The following is an 18,974-nucleotide window of genomic DNA, read 5'->3' as shown; positions in this document are numbered from 1 at the left end:
ATCCATCCTGTCTTCTGCAACACCCTAAGATGTGACTCCAATTCACTTTTCAAGCTGTCCCTCCACATAAGAGTGGGCCACCCAGTCCTGAATTTTTTACCTTTGCATGCTGGTACTTGTAGTCCCGCACTTCAAATGGATACACAAACACAGTCTAAGCAAAAGATTGAAAAGCTAAAAAGAAATGAATATAACCATAACTTTTTTCCAGTCCTTGGGTGTCTTTCGAGGCCCCACCTGCCCAGAGATGGAAGGATCAGGGGCCACTACTTCCGTGACTGTAACTTGTGTCTCGAGTGACGCCCTTCCCTGCCCCGCCCACCGGTTTGGAAACACTTGGGTTTCTTTTATTGCGAGCAGGTAGGGAGTGTGTTGTGCAAGCCTGGAGGGCAGAGAGGATAAAGGCACCGGCGCTGGCTCCAGCGAGAGCGCACCTGCCGTGGGAACCGAGCAGAACCGACCCGGGGACCCGGACGAGAACCCGACGAACAGGTACAGCGCGCACCGCCCCACCTGACCTTCCTGGGCCCAAGAGGGGGCAGGAGACGGGCGAGAGGACTCGGAGTCATGATGCCAAGCGGCCCTTCTGGTTCCTGCCCGCCTCCACCGAGTTATCATTGCGGTGGGGGAAGGGGGTTGAAGGAGTGATCATGTGACCGTGTGTGAGGGGAGTAGGAGGCGTAAAGTGTGAGTCGGAAATAGGAGGCGTAAAGTATCTGTGGGGAATAGGATGCGTAAAGTATCTGTGGGGCATAGGAGGCGTAAAATATCTGTGGGGCATAGGAGGCGTAAAGGGTGCGTGGGGGAGGGTAGGTGGAACAGGAGGCGTAAAGTGTGGGGGGTACGAGGCGTAAGTGTGAGGGAGGCGCAGAAGGGATATTTAACCTCAGCTCAAACGGTTTTATGTACCGAGAATTAACGGGGCAGAGGCGTAGTTTGCGCAATGACCGAGGCTTTTCCTGAAATTCATAGGGCGTATTCACCTGAAACTAGCATTGGCAAAGCCAATTAGCCTCGCCTTTTTAGACCTTTTCGTTTGCCATTTGCCAATACTTATTTCCCGCTATAGTGCATCATTGGCGTAATGGTACCTGCGTAATTCCCTACGGACGGGAGACTCCGAGTTTTTTTAAAGCAAAAATTGGTTTTATTTTAGCTATCTCACTGCCTGTGCTTCAATATGTCAAAAAGGAAAATGCATTTATCTCATTTTTTATTTTCTTAAAAATGTCCCACTTTTAAGTTTTAAAATGTTGGGGCCTCATTTATGAGAAATGACACATCGCTGCGTGAAAGCAGCTTTGCGTCACTTCTCAGTGCGCACTCCTTGCGACATACCTGATGCGTCCTATTTACAGTGTGACGCACCATGTCGCAAGGAGTTACAGATACGTCAATATTTCTGATGTATCTGTAGGCGTAAAAGTGACGCATTGCTGGAGTGTGTCACAAAAGTGATGCAACTCCAGCAATGTGTCCTTTCACATGGGGCAAGCCCCATGTGAAAGGGCCTGCGTCAGTCTTACGCCTGTTATGAGGCAGGCGCAAGATATTGACGCAACAGCGTCCTAAAAGTGACGCAGTGAAATCTCATAGATTTCACTGCATCACTTCTACGAGGCTTTTTGCAGGGGAACGCCCCTCCAGCATACATTATTCCTGACGCAAGTATAATGTAGCGCAGGGGTTTACAAAGTGACGCATCTGCTTACGTCACTTTGTGAATAGTGCGCAACCGGAGGCATGTTTTACGCCGCCGATACGTCACAAAACGTGACGCATCGGAAGCTCAAAACTGGCGCAAGGCCTCATAAATGAGGCCCTTGGTATGTATGTCCTAGGTGCGTGAGTACTTGATGACATATGCGTGTGCATGCGTCACCAACCTTGCACACACCCTTTTTTTGTTTTTATGAACCAATTCTATCTTACGGGCGCCACTTGATAAAATAAATAAAATGCGCTTGAGCCAAAGTGCCTCTAGGACAGTCCAGTAGCGCATAGCAGCTTACTGAGGCCTCCCTAAAAAAATACAACAAAAGAAAATGATTGAAAGGGCTGCGAGAGGTGGGAAGCCATGGAGGAGCAGGAAGGGGCAAGCAATGGAAGAGGTGAGCGGCAAAGTACCAATGGGTGAGTGGTGTGGAGCAATGGAGGAGAAGGGAGGGGCAAGCAATGGAAGAGGTGAGCGGCAAAGTACCAATGGGTGAGGGTGTGGAGCAATGGAGGAGAAGGGAGGGGCAAGCAATGGAAGAGGTGAGCGGCAAAGTACCAATGGGTGAGGGTGGGGAGCAATGTAGGAGCAGGAAGGGGGAAGCAATAGAAGAGGTGAGCGGCAAAGTACCAATGGGTGAGGGTGGGGAGCAATGGAGGAGAAGGGAGGGGCAAGCAATGGAAGAGGTGAGCGGCAAAGTACCAATGGGTGAGGGTGGGGAGCAATGGAGGAGAAGGGAGGGGCAAGCAATGGAAGAGGTGAGCGGCAAAGTACCAATGGGTGAGGGTGGGGAGCAATGGAGGAGCAGGGAGTGGGAAGCAATGGAGGAGCAGGGAGTGGGAAGCAATGGATGAGGTAAGCGGGAAGGGACCAATGGGTGAGGGAGGGGAGCAATGTAGGAGCAGGAAGGGGCAAGCAATGGAAGAGGTGGGCGGGAAGGGACCAATGGGTGAGGGTGGGGAGCAATGGAGGAGCAGGGAGTGGGAAGCAATGGAAGAGGTAAGCGGGAAGGGACCAATGGGTGAGGGTGGGGAGCAATGTAGGAGCAGGAAGGGGCAAGCAATGGAAGAGGTGAGCGGCAAAGTACCAATGGGTGAGGGTGTGGAGCAATGGAGGAGAAGGGAGGGGCAAGCAATGGAAGAGGTGAGCGGCAAAGTACCAATGGGTGAGGGTGGGGAGCAATGTAGGAGCAGGAAGGGGGAAGCAATAGAAGAGGTGAGCGGCAAAGTACCAATGGGTGAGGGTGGGGAGCAATGGAGGAGAAGGGAGGGGCAAGCAATGGAAGAGGTGAGCGGCAAAGTACCAATGGGTGAGGGTGGGGAGCAATGGAGGAGAAGGGAGGGGCAAGCAATGGAAGAGGTGAGCGGCAAAGTACCAATGGGTGAGGGTGGGGAGCAATGTAGGAGCAGGAAGGGGGAAGCAATAGAAGAGGTGAGCGGCAAAGTACCAATGGGTGAGGGTGGGGAGCAATGGAGGAGAAGGGAGGGGCAAGCAATGGAAGAGGTGAGCGGCAAAGTACCAATGGGTGAGGGTGGGGAGCAATGGAGGAGAAGGGAGGGGCAAGCAATGGAAGAGGTGAGCGGCAAAGTACCAATGGGTGAGGGTGGGGAGCAATGTAGGAGCAGGAAGGGGCAAGCAATGGAAGAGGTGAGCGGCAAAGTACCAATGGGTGAGGGTGTGGAGCAATGGAGGAGAAGGGAGGGGCAAGCAATGGAAGAGGTGAGCGGCAAAGTACCAATGGGTGAGGGTGGGGAGCAATGTAGGAGCAGGAAGGGGCAAGCAATAGATGAGGTAAGCTGGAAGGGACCAATGGGTGAGGGTGGGGAGCAATGGAGGAGCAGGGAGTGGGAAGCAATGGATGAGGTAAGCTGGAAGGGACCAATGGGTGAGGGTGGGGAGCAATGGAGGAGCAGGGAGAGGGAAGCAATGGATGAGGTAAGCTGGAAGGGACCAATGGGTGAGGGTGGGGAGCAATGGAGGAGCAGGGAGAGGGAAGCAATGGATGAGGTAAGCTGGAAGGGACCAATGGGTGAGGGTGGGGAGCAATGGAGGAGCAGGGAGAGGGAAGCAATGGATGAGGTAAGCTGGAAGGGACCAATGGGTGAGGGTGGGGAGCAATGGAGGAGCAGGAAGGGGCAAGCAATAGATGAGGTAAGCTGGAAGGGACCAATGGGTGAGGGTGGGGAGCAATGGAGGAGCAGGGAGAGGGAAGCAATGGATGAGGTAAGCTGGAAGGGACCAATGGGTGAGGGTGGGGAGCAATGGAGGAGCAGGGAGAGGGAAGCAATGGATGAGGTAAGCTGGAAGGGACCAATGGGTGAGGGTGGGGAGCAATGGAGGAGCAGGGAGAGGGAAGCAATGGATGAGGTAAGCTGGAAGGGACCAATGGGTGAGGGTGGGGAGCAATGGAGGAGCAGGGAGAGGGAAGCAATGGATGAGGTAAGCTGGAAGGGACCAATGGGTGAGGGTGGGGAGCAATGGAGGAGCAGGGAGAGGGAAGCAATGGATGAGGTAAGCTGGAAGGGACCAATGGGTGAGGGTGGGGAGCAATGGAGGAGCAGGGAGAGGGAAGCAATGGATGAGGTAAGCTGGAAGGGACCAATGGGTGAGGGTGGGGAGCAATGGAGGAGCAGGGAGAGGGAAGCAATGGATGAGGTCAGCGGGAAGGGACCAATGGGTGAGGGTGGGGAGCAATGGAGGAGCAGGGAGAGGGAAGCAATGGATGAGGTAAGCTGGAAGGGACCAATGGGTGAGGGTGGGGAGCAATGGAGGAGCAGGGAGTGGGAAGCAATAGAAGAGGTGAGCGGCAAAGTACCAATGGGTGAGGGTGGGGAGCAATGGAGGAACAGGCAGTGGGAAGCAATGGATGAGGTAAGCGGCAAAGTACCAATGGGTGAGGGTGGGGAGCAATGGAGGAACAGGCAGTGGGAAGCAATGGATGAGGTAAGCGGCAAAGTACCAATGGGTGAGGGTGGGGAGCAATGGAGGAGCAGGGAGTGGGAAGCAATAGAAGAGGTGAGCAGCAAAGTACCAATGGGTGAGGGTGTGGAGCAATGGAGGAGCAGGGAGTGGGAAGCAATGGATGAGGTAAGCGGCAAAGTACCAATGGGTGAGGGTGGGGAGCAATGGAGGAACAGGCAGTGGGAAGCAATGGATGAGGTAAGCGGCAAAGTACCAATGGGTGAGGGTGTGGAGCAATGGAGGAGCAGGGAGTGGGAAGCAATAGAAGAGGTGAGCGGCAAAGTACCAATGGGTGAGGGTGGGGAGCAATGGAGGAACAGGCAGTGGGAAGCAATGGATGAGGTAAGCGGCAAAGTACCAATGGGTGAGGGTGGGGAGCAATGGAGGAACAGGCAGTGGGAAGCAATGGATGAGGTAAGCGGCAAAGTACCAATGGGTGAGGGTGGGGAGCAATGGAGGAGCAGGGAGTGGGAAGCAATAGAAGAGGTGAGCGGCAAAGTACCAATGGGTGAGGGTGTGGAGCAATGGAGGAGCAGGGAGTGGGAAGCAATGGATGAGGTAAGCGGCAAAGTACCAATGGGTGAGGGTGGGGAGCAATGGAGGAACAGGCAGTGGGAAGCAATGGATGAGGTAAGCGGCAAAGTACCAATGGGTGAGGGTGGGGAGCAATGGAGGAGCAGGGAGTGGGAAGCAATAGAAGAGGTGAGCGGCAAAGTACCAATGGGTGAGGGTGGGGAGCAATGGAGGAACAGGCAGTGGGAAGCAATGGATGAGGTAAGCGGCAAAGTACCAATGGGTGAGGGTGTGGAGCAATGGAGGAGCAGGGAGTGGGAAGCAATAGAAGAGGTGAGCGGCAAAGTACCAATGGGTGAGGGTGGGGAGCAATGGAGGAACAGGCAGTGGGAAGCAATGGATGAGATAAGCGGCAAAGTACCAATGGGTGAGGGTGGGGAGCAATGGAGGAGCAGGGAGTGGGAAGCAATAGAAGAGGTGAGCGGCAAAGTACCAATGGGTGAGGGTGTGGAGCAATGGAGGAGCAGGGAGTGGGAAGCAATAGAAGAGGTGAGCGGCAAAGTACCAATGGGTGAGGGTGGGGAGCAATGGAGGAACAGGCAGTGGGAAGCAATGGATGAGGTAAGCGGCAAAGTACCAATGGGTGAGGGTGTGGAGCAATGGAGGAGCAGGGAGTGGGAAGCAATAGAAGAGGTGAGCGGCAAAGTACCAATGGGTGAGGGTGTGGAGCAATGGAGGAGCAGGGAGTGGGAAGCAATGGATGAGGTAAGCGGGAAGGGACCAATGGGTGAGGGTGGGGAGCAATGGAGGAGCAGGCAGTGGGAAGCAATGGATGAGGTAAGCGGGAAGGGACCAATGGGTGAGGGTGGGGAGCAATGTAGGAGCAGGAAGGGGCAAGCAATAGAAGAGGTGAGCGGCAAAGTACCAATGGGTGAGGGTGGGGAGCAATGGAGGAGCAGGGAGTGGGAAGCAATGGATGAGGTAAGCGGGAAGGGACCAATGGGTGAGGGTGGGGAGCAATGGAGGAGCAGGGTGGGGGAGCAATGGAAGAGGTGAGCGGCGAAGTACCAATGGGTGAGGGTGGGGAGCAATGGAGGAGCAGGGAGTGGGAAGCAATGGATGAGATAAGTGGGAAGGGACTAATGGGTGAGGGTGGGGGAGCAATGGAAGAGGTGAGCTGCAAGATACCCCCGGAGGTGCTTGAGGCTGGGCCTGGAGGGGGCGGGGTTAAAATAAGAGTATATATATATATATATATATATATAATCTATATCCTGGACTGCTCTATTCCTACACCACAGGCATCGACACAACAGCACCCTCCCCAAATCCATCTCCAACTTCAATAGTTTGATCACCGTCTGCGCGGATACCCTGGCTCCTCTCAAAGCCAACAATGCTTCAAGAACGAGAACGCAAATAGAAGAGGTGAGGATCAGCAAACGCCACTGCAAGCATCGTGAACACACATGGAGACAGAATGACCGCAACAAGCACACCTACAAATGTGCCATCAGACGGTGCCATCTGCAAATCGGAGCCACCAAACGCTTCATGCTCACTGACCACTTCGAAAGCAGCTCCAAGGAAATCTTTACCTAGTGAAAGACCACTTCTCTGGCAGCAAGGTCCACCAGCGGACCTCCCACTCAGGACCTCCTCAGCCAGCTGTCCCTACTGATTGGCAACAAGATCACCGGCATCTACAACAACTTGGAACCTCAAACAGAACCTTCCACACTCCCAGCCCTCTTGCCCATCTTTGCCAACACCCAGAGGAGCACCTTGACCCCCTAGCCCACCGTCGGCACTCATGAAACCCCAACAACCATGCAGTCCATACACTCTGGAGCACCTTCGGAACCTTATAGCCCAGTTCTTGATGGTCTTTGTCTGCCAGAGGTGCAGGTGATCCCTTCCAGTAGCCGCAATGCCGCCGACACCTAAAGCGGCTAAACATATAGTGCCTCCCGGAAGGAGCACCAAGGGAGGAAATGGCCCAAAGGCAAAAAAAAACTACAACAATGTTAGTGTGGCTCTACAATAGCAAGGGGGAGATGAAGAGAATCCAGGAGACTGGAGAAGGCGATGAAGAACACGGCGGAAAACACAGGTCAAGGAACACCAGTAATGGGTAGGAGTGAGGAAGCACACTAACTGAAGAGAAGAAGTGTTGCGACACAAGCAGGAAGAGGAATCTATATATACCTGAAAATAGGAAATTACGTCATCAACATGGTGTTGCCATAACAGTTTGGGAACATCTCCTAAGAAACAAATGGAAGAGCTGCCATATTGGATTGGGCTCAATTTATACCCATGAATCCTTCCCAGTGGATTTTGGTGCAGTTCTTCAAGGAAGAAGGAGACACTGATAGCATCCTCCAGCCGGCCCCTATGGAGTGGACCACAAGAGACCGCACCGGCAGGCCAGCCACCTTCCAGTGAGGCTGTTCGGAGTGCGTAAAGGCCTGCCGGCATGTCCGCTGCCCTGCTGGCTGCTGTGTAGTGTACATAACTCTCCTGAGCTGGACGCAGCTGAAACTGTTGTGTTAGGCGCAGGCTGCAATGTGGCCTGTGGTACAACATGTGATAGGGTGTGGAGAGCGAACAGTAAGGAGGAAAGGGGTAGAGGGTAGGGAAAGGAAAGCGAAAGCGAGAGCAGAATAAAGAGAAAAGCCGGTGAGAGAGTAGGGGGTAGGCAAAGAAAAGCGAAATAAAGAGAGGAAAAGGGATATCTTGGTGAGTGAGACATGGTTGAGGAGTCACAAAGCTTCCATTCCTCTGCCGGAAAAGAGGGGGCAGGAGATAAAGAATGGGTTGGGGGGGAGGGGAGAGAGAGACACCAAAAGGGGCCATGAGAGTGAGAAGGACAAAAAGAGACCTCAGTGAGGTCAGTGAAAGAAGACATAGAGGGAGACATCTTGAGATGATGTCGTTGAAATGGCTGTCCATTTATCCATTCAGAGGTCAAATATAGACATATCGGCCTTCACCCAGCTCATACCACACTCCTGGACAGACCATGGAGAGCGACTCGTCAGATAGTTTTCCAAGCAGCGGAAGATACTTGGGCCTCCTCCAGACGCAGACTTACACCACATACGTATTGTGTATGGTCAGTCAATGATCAATTCCTTTATTTGATTATTAATAAATAATCACAAAAGTACGTTAACTGGGACAAATCTAAATGTCTAAATCTGCTAGTTGAAAAAATAGAAAACTGTTGAAATTAAAAAAAGTCACCACTTGCGGTAATGCACTTCAGACTTTAGAAAATATCCAACATAAAAAAGCACATTGTAGGGGTGGTTAGTATTCACAAAAAGCAAAGTGCAGGTTTATATTAATAAATAAAATATGATATTTAAGAACAGAATTTAAAAAGCGACATGTAAAAGGTTTATAAAATTTGCAAAAGAATACAAGGTGCAACAAAGTCTGCATGGAGGATTCATCCTATGAACAGGTCCGGGTGGTAGCAGCTTCGTACTGTCCCAGGAGAAAGCTGAGATTGTTGCAAACTTCATTTTTTAAAATTATTTTGGACTATCCTATCCATTAATTATGTACTAGAAGATCACAGATTCAGGACCCCAAACCTTCAACATGGCATTTTAATTACTGCGGACTGTGCTCTTGTAACCAATGTGGATTCGCAAAGAGACTTTTTTGCAAGCAGACCATGGACCTTCATGCTTCTCGACATGGACAGGGCAACATATCACCGTTCAATAGAACTATCCTCATTAAAGCGACACAAATCCTTTTGATCCATCCATACTCCCCTTCGACCTCTATGCTCTAAGAGTCCTGATGATGAACCCATATTATACTACAGCGTCGAAACATCGTAGACTTAAAATACAGACCCTACATTTAATTTTCTCGTTGAAATCAAACGGTCTGTGTTATTGTTTGCTTGATGCACTCACTGACCACCTTATTCACACATGTGTATCGCACTAAAGAGAGCACAAACCCCGTTTTTGTCACTGGCACCCGTCTTTCATTATCGTTTTTATTAAATAGGAAATTGACTACTATCCGTAATTTATGTATATAACTGGGACCACTGTTTTCAGAAATGTTCATGGTGGCTTTCAAAGCATATGTCATAGTGAATGTCTATGGTTGCAAGCACTCTCATACAAATATAGTTCTATCTACAGTGCAGTGCAAACCAATCTTCTTTGTTAATGATTTCTCCCATGCTCGGTGCACAATTGATTCTAGCCAACGCGTTTCGCCTAGTTGCATAAGGTCTTGGCTTCTTCAGAGCTAGACGAGATCAACATAAGTAGCTATCACTCTGATTGCCATAATGCAATTATGTGGCTCAGTGGGCACTAAATCATTCATTGTAAAGTATTCCACCATCAGCTAATGTCAGTGATGCCCTGCAGGACTTCAAAGAAATTGTATTGATGACGCCAAAATGTGTATAAAAGAGTGCCCAATGTTTAAGAAGAGCACTTCCCCTACCTTAGATAGGAAAGATGGTCACTGATCATTCATGTGAAAGAAACAGGACATACAAGGACCTTAAAACATTGGTCACCACCCGTGCAAATGCGAAGTAGACCCAATTAATAAAGCAAGGTGACTTATTCTTCACTAATCCACAACGTTTAAAAAAAAAAGGTACATAAAATTCCTATGGCGATTTGTCTCCTAGATCTAATTGGGCTTGTAGAGAAAAGAAAAATGTAATTAATTCAGGGAATATTGCATTAAGCAGTCCCACCGCTGAGCGACTAAAATTAACTGAAATGTGTTAAACATAAAGTATATTACTTCAAGAGTCTGGGTACACGTGTGTGTATTACTGTTATAACCAAAGGTAACTCAAAAACCTGGAGAGTTGCCGTGTATCTGAATATATGTGATTGTGAAGGTTAAGGAGGGAACTCAGGTGAGCTAAGGAGATTCATCGTATTTTTAGTACCCATTGATGTGGTGGTTTCGATTATTGCCCGACGTTGTACGCGCTCTCCATCACCTGTACAGTTGGTAACACCGTCTCTTTAGTTGGTCTTGGTAAACATTGCAGTTAGTAATTGCTTAGACGTGTGTCCACTTATCTATAAAGGAATATATTAAGAATAATGACCCTAATATTGCATGGGGGCTTCTCTATGTAGGACTTTATAACCCAGCACCCTCTCAACTGCCTGGTAAGGAGAACCCCCTCAACCAACTCACCTCAGTCTCTAACAGGCGTGAAACAAAGGACTCTGTCCTTATTCTTACTGGTCCACCGCTGGGTGTCGGTCTGCTAGTACGCAGTATCTAAAATTAATTCGTAACCAAGCCTACTTTAGTACTCACTGTGTCACTGGGAGTACGTAATCAAGTTATATATTAAGCAGGAAGCAAAAAACAGGTGCAGGTCATAGTGGCGTTCAAAGCATGTGTTTTATTAGCTCTGGTCATGTGATGTCAGTTGTCGAAGAACGTCTTGTGTGTTTTGCGCAAGCCTGCCTCTATTGGGACTTTGCAGCACTCTATGCCTTTAGAATTGTCCCAACATATTGTACATTCAAACATAAAGGGGCAGATTTATGTTAACTGGCGCATCCCCAGGGATGCGCCAGTTAACGTGCGCCGCATTTGTAATGCTATATTTACAACAAGGGGTGGTGAGGGACAGAGTCTCTGAATTAAGCAGAAAGCTCTCACCCAGTCAAGAGATCAGGGCTAGATCCAACACCGTTTTTTAGCTCACTGCACCATCCCAGTTTCAGAACCTGGCTGTATGCAAATTAGTCTGTTCCTGTCCCAGTGCATGATGGGAACAGGGCAAACCAAACTACAAAAGCCAATTCTTACACTGGGAAGGAAACAAGCTCCCGGGGACCGGTTTCTGGCATTACAGCCGTCTTCGGCCCGGTTTGCTTGAATCCTGATGGTGCAATGAGCAAGGGTCTCACATCTGAGAATACCCTTCCACGCTTAGGGTGGACAAAAATATTTACAACAAGGGGTGGTGAGGGACAGAGTCTCTGAATTAAGCAGAAAGCTCTCACCCAGTCAAGAGATCAGGGCTAGATCCAACACCGTTTTTTAGCTCACTGCACCATCCCAGTTTCAGAACCTGGCTGTATGCAAATTAGTCTGTTCCTGTCCCAGTGCATGATGGGAACAGGGCAAACCAAACTACAAAAGCCAATTCTTACACTGGGAAGGAAACAAGCTCCCGGGGACCGGTTTCTGGCATTACAGCCGTCTTCGGCCCGGTTTGCTTGAATCCTGATGGTGCAATGAGCAAGGGTCTCACATCTGAGAATACCCTTCCACGCTTAGGGTGGACAAAAATATTTACAACAAGGGGTGGTGAGGGACAGAGTCTCTGAATTAAGCAGAAAGCTCTCACCCAGTCAAGAGATCAGGGCTAGATCCAACACCGTTTTTTAGCTCACTGCACCATCCCAGTTTCAGAACCTGCCTGTATGCAAATTAGTCTGTTCCTGTCCCAGTGCATGATGGGAACAGGGCAAACCAAACTACAAAAGCCTATTCTTACACTGGGAAGGAAACAAGCTCCCGGGGACCGGTTTCTGGCATTACAGCCGTCTTCGGCCCGGTTTGCTTGAATCCTGATGGTGCAATGAGCAAGGGTCTCACATCTGAGAATACCCTTCCACGCTTAGGGTGGACAAAAATATTTACAACAAGGGGTGGTGAGGGACAGAGTCTCTGAATTAAGCAGAAAGCTCTCACCCAGTCAAGAGATCAGGGCTAGATCCAACACTGTTTTTTAGCTCACTGCACCATCCCAGTTTCAGAACCTGGCTGTATGCAAATTAGTCTGTTCCTGTCCCAGTGCATGATGGGAACAGGGCAAACCAAACTACAAAAGCCAATTCTTACACTGGGAAGGAAACAAGCTCCCGGGGACCGGTTTCTGGCATTACAGCCGTCTTCGGCCCGGTTTGCTTGAATCCTGATGGTGCAATGAGCAAGGGTCTCACATCTGAGAATACCCTTCCACGCTTAGGGAAGGGATGGATCAAGCCCTGATCTTTGGACTGGGTAAGAGTGGTCTGTTTAACTCAGACACTCTGTTCATCACCACCCCCCTTTTTGTAAATCGTTTTTGGCCACTATAGGTGTGGCAGGGTATACTCAGACATGAGTCCCTTTCTCACTGCTCCATCAGGATTCAAGCAAGCCGGGCCGAAGAAGGCTGAAATGCCAGAAACCGGTCCCCGGTAGCTTGTCTCCTTTCTGGTGAAGAATTGGCTTGGTAGTTTAGTCTGCCCTGTTCCCATGATGCACTGGGCCTGGGACAGACTGATTTGCATATAGCCAGGTTCTGAGCTGGGATGGGGCAGTGAGATAAATAAAGGTGATGGATCAAGCCCTGATCTTTGGACTGGGTAAGAGTGGTCTGTTTAACTCAGACACTCTGTTCATCACCACCCCCCTTTTTGTAAATCGCATTTATAATGCGGCGCACCATGGTGCAAAAACAGCACAGATGCGTGACGCATCTGTGCCGGAAATGTGGCGCATTGCTGGAGTTGCGTCGCAAGCGCGACGCAGCTCCAGCAAGGCTCGGGGGTACACCATCTGCACAATGCTGCGTCAAGACCTACGCCTGCTTCAAGCAGGCGCAGGGTTTTGACGCAGCATTGCCCTGAAAGTGACTGAGTGAAATCTCATAGATTTCACTCAGCCACTTTCAGGAGGCGTTCCTGCGCAGGAACGCCCCCCCCTGCGCAGGAACGCCTCCTTATGGTGCAGTGCTTTACAACGTGACGCATCTCCTAGATGCGTCACGTTGTAAATAGGGCGCATTGTTTGCGCCGCAGTTGCGTCAAATAAAGTGACGCAATTGCGGTGCAAAGAGGCGCAACGGCTCCATAAATCTGCCCCAAAGTATCGCTGTCCCTATTTTCTTTCAACTAACCACTGCTCAAGCCGAAAACCCGACAGTGTATGGATTGTATGCTGAATTGAGATGGATCATTGCGATGCTAACCCAGGACACATTTCTTTTTTTGTGGATACGTGGGAAGGGGCACAGGTGAGTGGTAGTTGACCAAGGTGCAGTTTTCAAGGGTTCCCTCACTTTACACAACTGGTGAAAATATACACCCGATGTACTATCAGTAATTCGCATTTCCTTCGTCTGTGAAAAGCCAAGGCGAGAAAGGAGCCGGGTCTACATGCTGCTTGGAGAATAAAAGTGTCCAGGTCTAAAGTCTGAAGGAGTCAGTCCTCGGATTAATCTAAGGGCCGAAATGCAGTCGTTTATGGCCCTTTATCAACTTGTGTTTTAGTGCCGCACCTCCTGAGGGCACAGGCTGTACTACTGAAGCAGCTCTGAACCCAGAGCAGCAGATAAACCTCAGATGGTACAACCCAACACGGGGGTGCTCCTTCTTGGAGCCCACACAAACTGGCACACACACGAAAATGGAATTAGACGTCTCTTTCTTGGGCTTTCAGACACAGATTGGGTTTATAGGGGTATTTTACGTTATGTTAAGTGTATTTGTAAAGTGCACTATCGCCCGCGAGGGCATCCTGGTGCTGAGCAGGTGTGTGTGTCTAGCCCTGCCCAGGAAGATTGGTTAATTGAAAGCCGGGTCTTCAGCTTCTTACAGAATTCCAGAAGAAAGGAAGAGGCTCTGATGTGGAGTGAGAGGCCGCTCCACGCTTTGGAGCGATGTGAGAGAACGTCCGACCTCCTGATCTGGTTCTGTCTACATGTGGGATGTGGTGAGTAGAAGTCCTGCAGAGCGGGGGTGTCTGAGTGCTTGATGGATGTGCGCGTTTGGAATTAACGTGCTTGTGCATTAGGAGCCGCTGGATCTCCCTGAGGTGTATTGTGATGTGAGTTCTGTCCGTGAGATAGAGGATGGATCTGGCTGCCGGGTTCTGGGTGGTTTGTTGTTCTCTTGTGAGTTGCTTTGTGACCAGAGCGTAGAGGGTGCTCCCCTAGTCCAACTTCATGGTGACTAAAGCGTGACAGTTTTTCTAGTGTTGCTTGGGTGCCCTTTCGAGGTCTTCCTCCGCATCTTCAGTGTGTGGAAACAGGATCCAGTGATGGTGTTGACTTGTGCGGTCACACCCAGTTTGCAGTTGATGACTCCAAAGTTCCTTGTGTGGGTGCTGAGTGTGGGTCCGGGTTCACCTGGCCACCAGTTTCAGTCCCATGGTGAGTTGTTTTTTTAGATTACTACTTCAGTCTTGTCAATGTTGAGCTTGAGATAGTTTGTTTTCATCCAGTTAGCACCTTTGGTCTCACAGGCAGTGAGCTTGTTTCTTGTGTTGGGGGTCCTGTCCGAGAGGCAGAGTATGAATTGCGTCTCGTTTGCAACGGAGAGTATCTTGATGTTGCGCGTGGATACATTGGCCAGAGGGATCGTGTATGCGTTGAAGAGGATGGGGCGGAGCGATGAACTTAGACACACACTGTGTATGAGTTTGGGGGGCTTCAGGGGAGTGCGGTGCCTAGCTTGTAGCTTGTGTTCTATCCAGCGGAGAACAGGTCCTTGGATGCAATCTTGTGCTGCTGTCTGAGGAGGATGGGGTGTGAGACCATGTCAAAGGATGCAGAGAAGTTCAACCGCCATGCAACCCACTGGAGCTTTTCACTTAATGTTCCCGTCAAAGAGTTCTCCAACCCCAGCGCCGGAAACCACGGCATCACTCCCTCGGAAGACCTCTGCGACTCACTCGCCTCGTTCTTCCAATGCAAGATCGCCGGTATACACAACAGCTTTGGCGCACCAACCACACACCGAACCAACTCCCCCCACCACCACCCTCTGCGCCTGGACCCCGATCAGCACCGAAGACACCACCCGCGATGAACACCATCCACTCCGGATCACCAACCGACCCCTGCCCCCACCACGTCTTCAACAAGGCCAACTCCATCATCGCACCCCAAATCCGGGACATCATCAACACCTCCTTCAACACCGCCACCTTCCTGGAGACCTGGAAGCACGCCGAGCTCAGCGCCGTCCTGAAGAAACCAACAGCGGACCCCACCGACCTCAAGAACTACCGCCTCATCTCGCTCCTCCCTTTTCCTGCCAAAGTCATCGAAAAGTCGACGAACGGATCCCTCGACCCTTCGCAGTCCGGCTTCCGAGCCAACCACAGCACTGAGACCGCCCTCATCGCAGCCACTGATGACATCAGATCCCTGCTCAACAACGGGGAAACAGCGGCCCTCATCCTCCTGGACCTCATCTTCAGCGTTCAACACTGTCTGCCACCGCACCCTAGTACAGCGCCTCACCAACATCGGAATCCGAGAGAAGGCACTGGAGTGGATTCTCTCATTCCTCGCCGGAAGAGCCCAGAGAGTCCGCCTTCCCCCGTTCAGATCTGAGGCCACCAAAGTCATCTGCGGCGTACCACAAGGGTCATCACTCAGCCCAACCCTCTTCAACGTCTACATGAGCCCTCTCACAGCCCTCGCACACAAACACAACCTCAACATCATCTCCTACACCGACGACACCCAGATAATCCTCTCCCTTACCAACGACCCCGCCACCGCCAGAACCAGCCTACACGAAGGGATGAAAGACGTCGCCGAATGGATGAAGAACAGCCGCCTGAAACTGAACTCAGACAAGACGGAAGTCCTCATCCTGGGATCATCGCCCTTCGCCTGGGCACCACCCCCAAACCAATGGACCATGCGCGCAACCTGGGCTTCATCCTGGTCTCCTCCCTCTCGATGACCAGACAAGTCAACGCTGTCTCATCATCTTACTTCAACACCCTGCGCATGCTCCGTAAGATCTTCCGATGGATCCCTACCGAAACCAGGAAGACGGCCACCCAGGCACTCGTCACCAGCCAACTGGACTACGGAAACACCCTCTACGCCGGAACCACAGCCAAACTTCAGAAAGGACTCTAGAGCATCCAGAATGCCTCCGCACGGCTCGTCCTGGACATCCCCCGACACAGCCTCATCTCCGGCCATCTGAGAGACCTGCACTGGCTCCCCGTCAGCAAGAGGATCGCGTTCAGGCTCCTCACCCACGCACACAAGGCACTCCACGACCTGGGCCCCAAGTACCTCAACAACCGCCTTCTACGCACCCGCCAGCTACGATGGACCAGCCTCGCCCTCGCCTCCGTACCACGCATGCGCAAAGCCACCGCCGGGGGAAGATCCTTATCCTACCTGGCAGCCAATACATGGAACTCCCTCCCGATCCACCTCCGGCTGACCCAGGATCATCTCTCCTTCAGGAAGCTCCTCCAGACATGGCTCTTCGAGCAGTAACGGACCCCTCCCCCCCCAGCGCCTTGAGACCCTTCCGGGTGAGTAGCGCGCTATACAAATGCACATGATTGATTGATTGATTGATTGATTGATTGATTGATTAATTGAAGTCACAAGACACGGATCTCTTGACTGGGGTGAATGTATGATTTATTCAGCATTCCGTCCAAAATTTGTTTGTGTAGCACTTTTCACCCTAAGTGGGATCGGTATGCCCATACGTGGGCCCCTTGCTCACCGTGCCACTGGATTCAAGCTATCCTGGCTGATGAAGATTAATACCCAGAAACCAGTCCTAAGATGCTTGTTTCCGGTCCAGGGAGGACCTTGCTTGGCAGTTCAGTCTGGACTGTTCCCATGAGGCATAGGGCCAAGACTGATTTGCATATGGCTGGGTCTAAACTGGGGTGACATGGTGAGCAAAAGAACAATGGATTTAACTCAGATCTCTTGACTGGGGGTGAATGTATGATTTATTCTGCATTCTGTCCATCATTTGTTTGCGTAGCACAAGAGCAGTCACAGCACTTGCAGCCTGGACACGGCCGAAGACGGTCATAAGAGTACTGACAAATGGAAGCGAGGCAAGCCGATGATCTGTAAGGTTCACCCCCCCCCTACTTGATGTAAATTACCATATTTAATATGTAGCATGGCTGTCTCAGTACGCCGATGGATGTCTTGATCCCTGTGAGCGGGGATTTATGGTTTTAGGAGAACTGCAGCTTTTTACTTTGCGGAAACTACTCCTGATGTTTGGGAGCGGGGTCTGTTGGGGTGACTATGCGTAGGGGGAGTGACTCCGCAGAGCAGGCCAAAACCTGCACTCCCAAGGAGAATAAAAGCAAGAAAAAAAGTAGTTCCCAGAATATAGGCAGTGGAAGAATACAAGTCATCCAATGAGAAGTATGGTGAAGAAGCTGAGGGGACAAACCGAAGCAGACGATGGAATAAGAAGCAAGACATTCCGCAGCAGCCAGAGGTCTAGAGGTGAGATCTGAAAAGGACCTAAGATGCTGCAACTTGAACTCACTGGTAGTCCTGCGTGAGACCCCGAGTCTGCCTGGATGGGGCTGAAACGTGTGTTTGGCAGGCTACACTAGGCGCGCAACACCCATTGGCCTCAAAGGGCTTCAGCCCCATGAGCCCCCCCCCCCCCTTGTGTGTCGCAGCCCGGGATGAGACACTTCCTAGGTACACACACAGCCGCATCCCGAGCACTTCACTGGTCTTTAAAAGACCATGTGCATGTTAATGAGGCTTTGTTGTTGTTTCATCCCTTCTAAGAGCCCCTGCAGCTCGACTCTGCCGATTGCTTAAACGTTTTCAGCCCCCCCCACCCCGGAATCCCCCCCCCCCCCGAAATGTGGCTCTAGTTGCGTCTCTGGGCTACACACAAGCACACAAACCGTCATCATTGCAGTAAGCGCTTACCCGACTGAGCTATCTAGTCAGATAAACTATGCAAATACACACTGGTAGTATATTCAATAACAGAAGCACCACGAAAGACACCTAGATGACATCCCCTCTTCCCCTAAGATGTGACTCAAATACAGACTCCAGGATGTCACGCCTCTGCCAGATAGGAGTACAGTGGTTCCCAAACTTTTGACTCCTGAGGGCCCCCATTGAGTCACCACCGGAAGCCGGGGACCCCCAAGCAATTTGTAGGATTTAAATTTCAAACATTAAAACAGTAATTCGAACAAAATAAACACAGGTGTACACAAAAGAAAATATATATTTACAAGCCCCTATCCCCAATGGAACGTCATTTTTTGCGATGTTCCCGTGGCGATACGGGCTTCGCCTTATGTACAAGGCATCGTTGAGCCACTTACTGTGACTTAAAGCTGCTTTGCAAATAAGACCCCCTTTCATGCAATACTTAGCGTGAAAGAGGTGGGCAGTGGGCGTTGTGGTGGGCGTTCCACTGCAACACCCATTGATTTGTTAACGCTCCCTCCTATTTACAAGGGCAGCGTAAATAGGAGGCTGCACCAAAATGAAAACCAGGAAACACCTGAACTTAACTTGACGAAACGTGGAGAAATGCTTTATTTCTCCTCGATTTTGCTTTTTCCATGTGTTCTGCAATATGCAGTACACATGGAAAAAGCAATACGCCTTAGGTTTTTTATGTTCTGGAAGGAGGATCTTCCTGTACATCTTCCCCTGCACGCAGTCACACTTGCACTATGGTGCAAGGCTGCCTGCATTGGCGATACACTTTTAAGTGTAGCGCCAGCACAGGGGGAAACGCAAGGCTGCAACATATTCCGGTAAATATGATGCAGCCCTACGTTTCCAAAGTGTTGGAGTGTGTCATTAAGCCAAGGAGGCTAACGACACGCTCCTCCACTTCTCTTGTAAATATCCCTCTTAAAATTTTATATTGAAAGAATTTGAAAAAACTAAATAATTTAATGGGAAGATTGTTGCTGCATCCCAGTGACACACATTTACATGGCTGGTTTTATTTTGCAGCACGAGGCTCCTGCTCCTGCCAGG

At 50.6% G+C, this 18,974-nt stretch overlaps 1 protein-coding gene across 2 annotated transcripts in view; it reads left to right on the top strand.

Moving 5' to 3' along the window:
- Nucleotides 1-351: 351 nt before the first annotated feature.
- The window catches only part of LOC147678714 (phospholipid scramblase 1-like), an 87,535-nt gene continuing 68,912 nt past the window's right edge, over nucleotides 352-18,974 (top strand). The window contains exon 1 of one of the 2 annotated variants that reach the window (XM_086946168.1): nucleotides 352-492. The gene's annotated coding sequence lies outside the window, so the exon portion shown is untranslated. Of the gene's footprint in view, nucleotides 493-17,339; nucleotides 17,452-18,974 lie in introns of those variants that run through there. The other variant, XM_086946169.1, reaches the window with a different exon arrangement.

Source organism: Lissotriton vulgaris, chromosome 12, assembly GCF_964263255.1.
Source record: "Lissotriton vulgaris chromosome 12, aLisVul1.2, whole genome shotgun sequence".
NCBI classification, from domain to species: Eukaryota; Metazoa; Chordata; class Amphibia; order Caudata; family Salamandridae; genus Lissotriton; species Lissotriton vulgaris.
The sequence above is the reverse complement of the archived record's forward strand: the minus strand, read 5'-3'. Positions and strand labels throughout refer to the sequence as shown.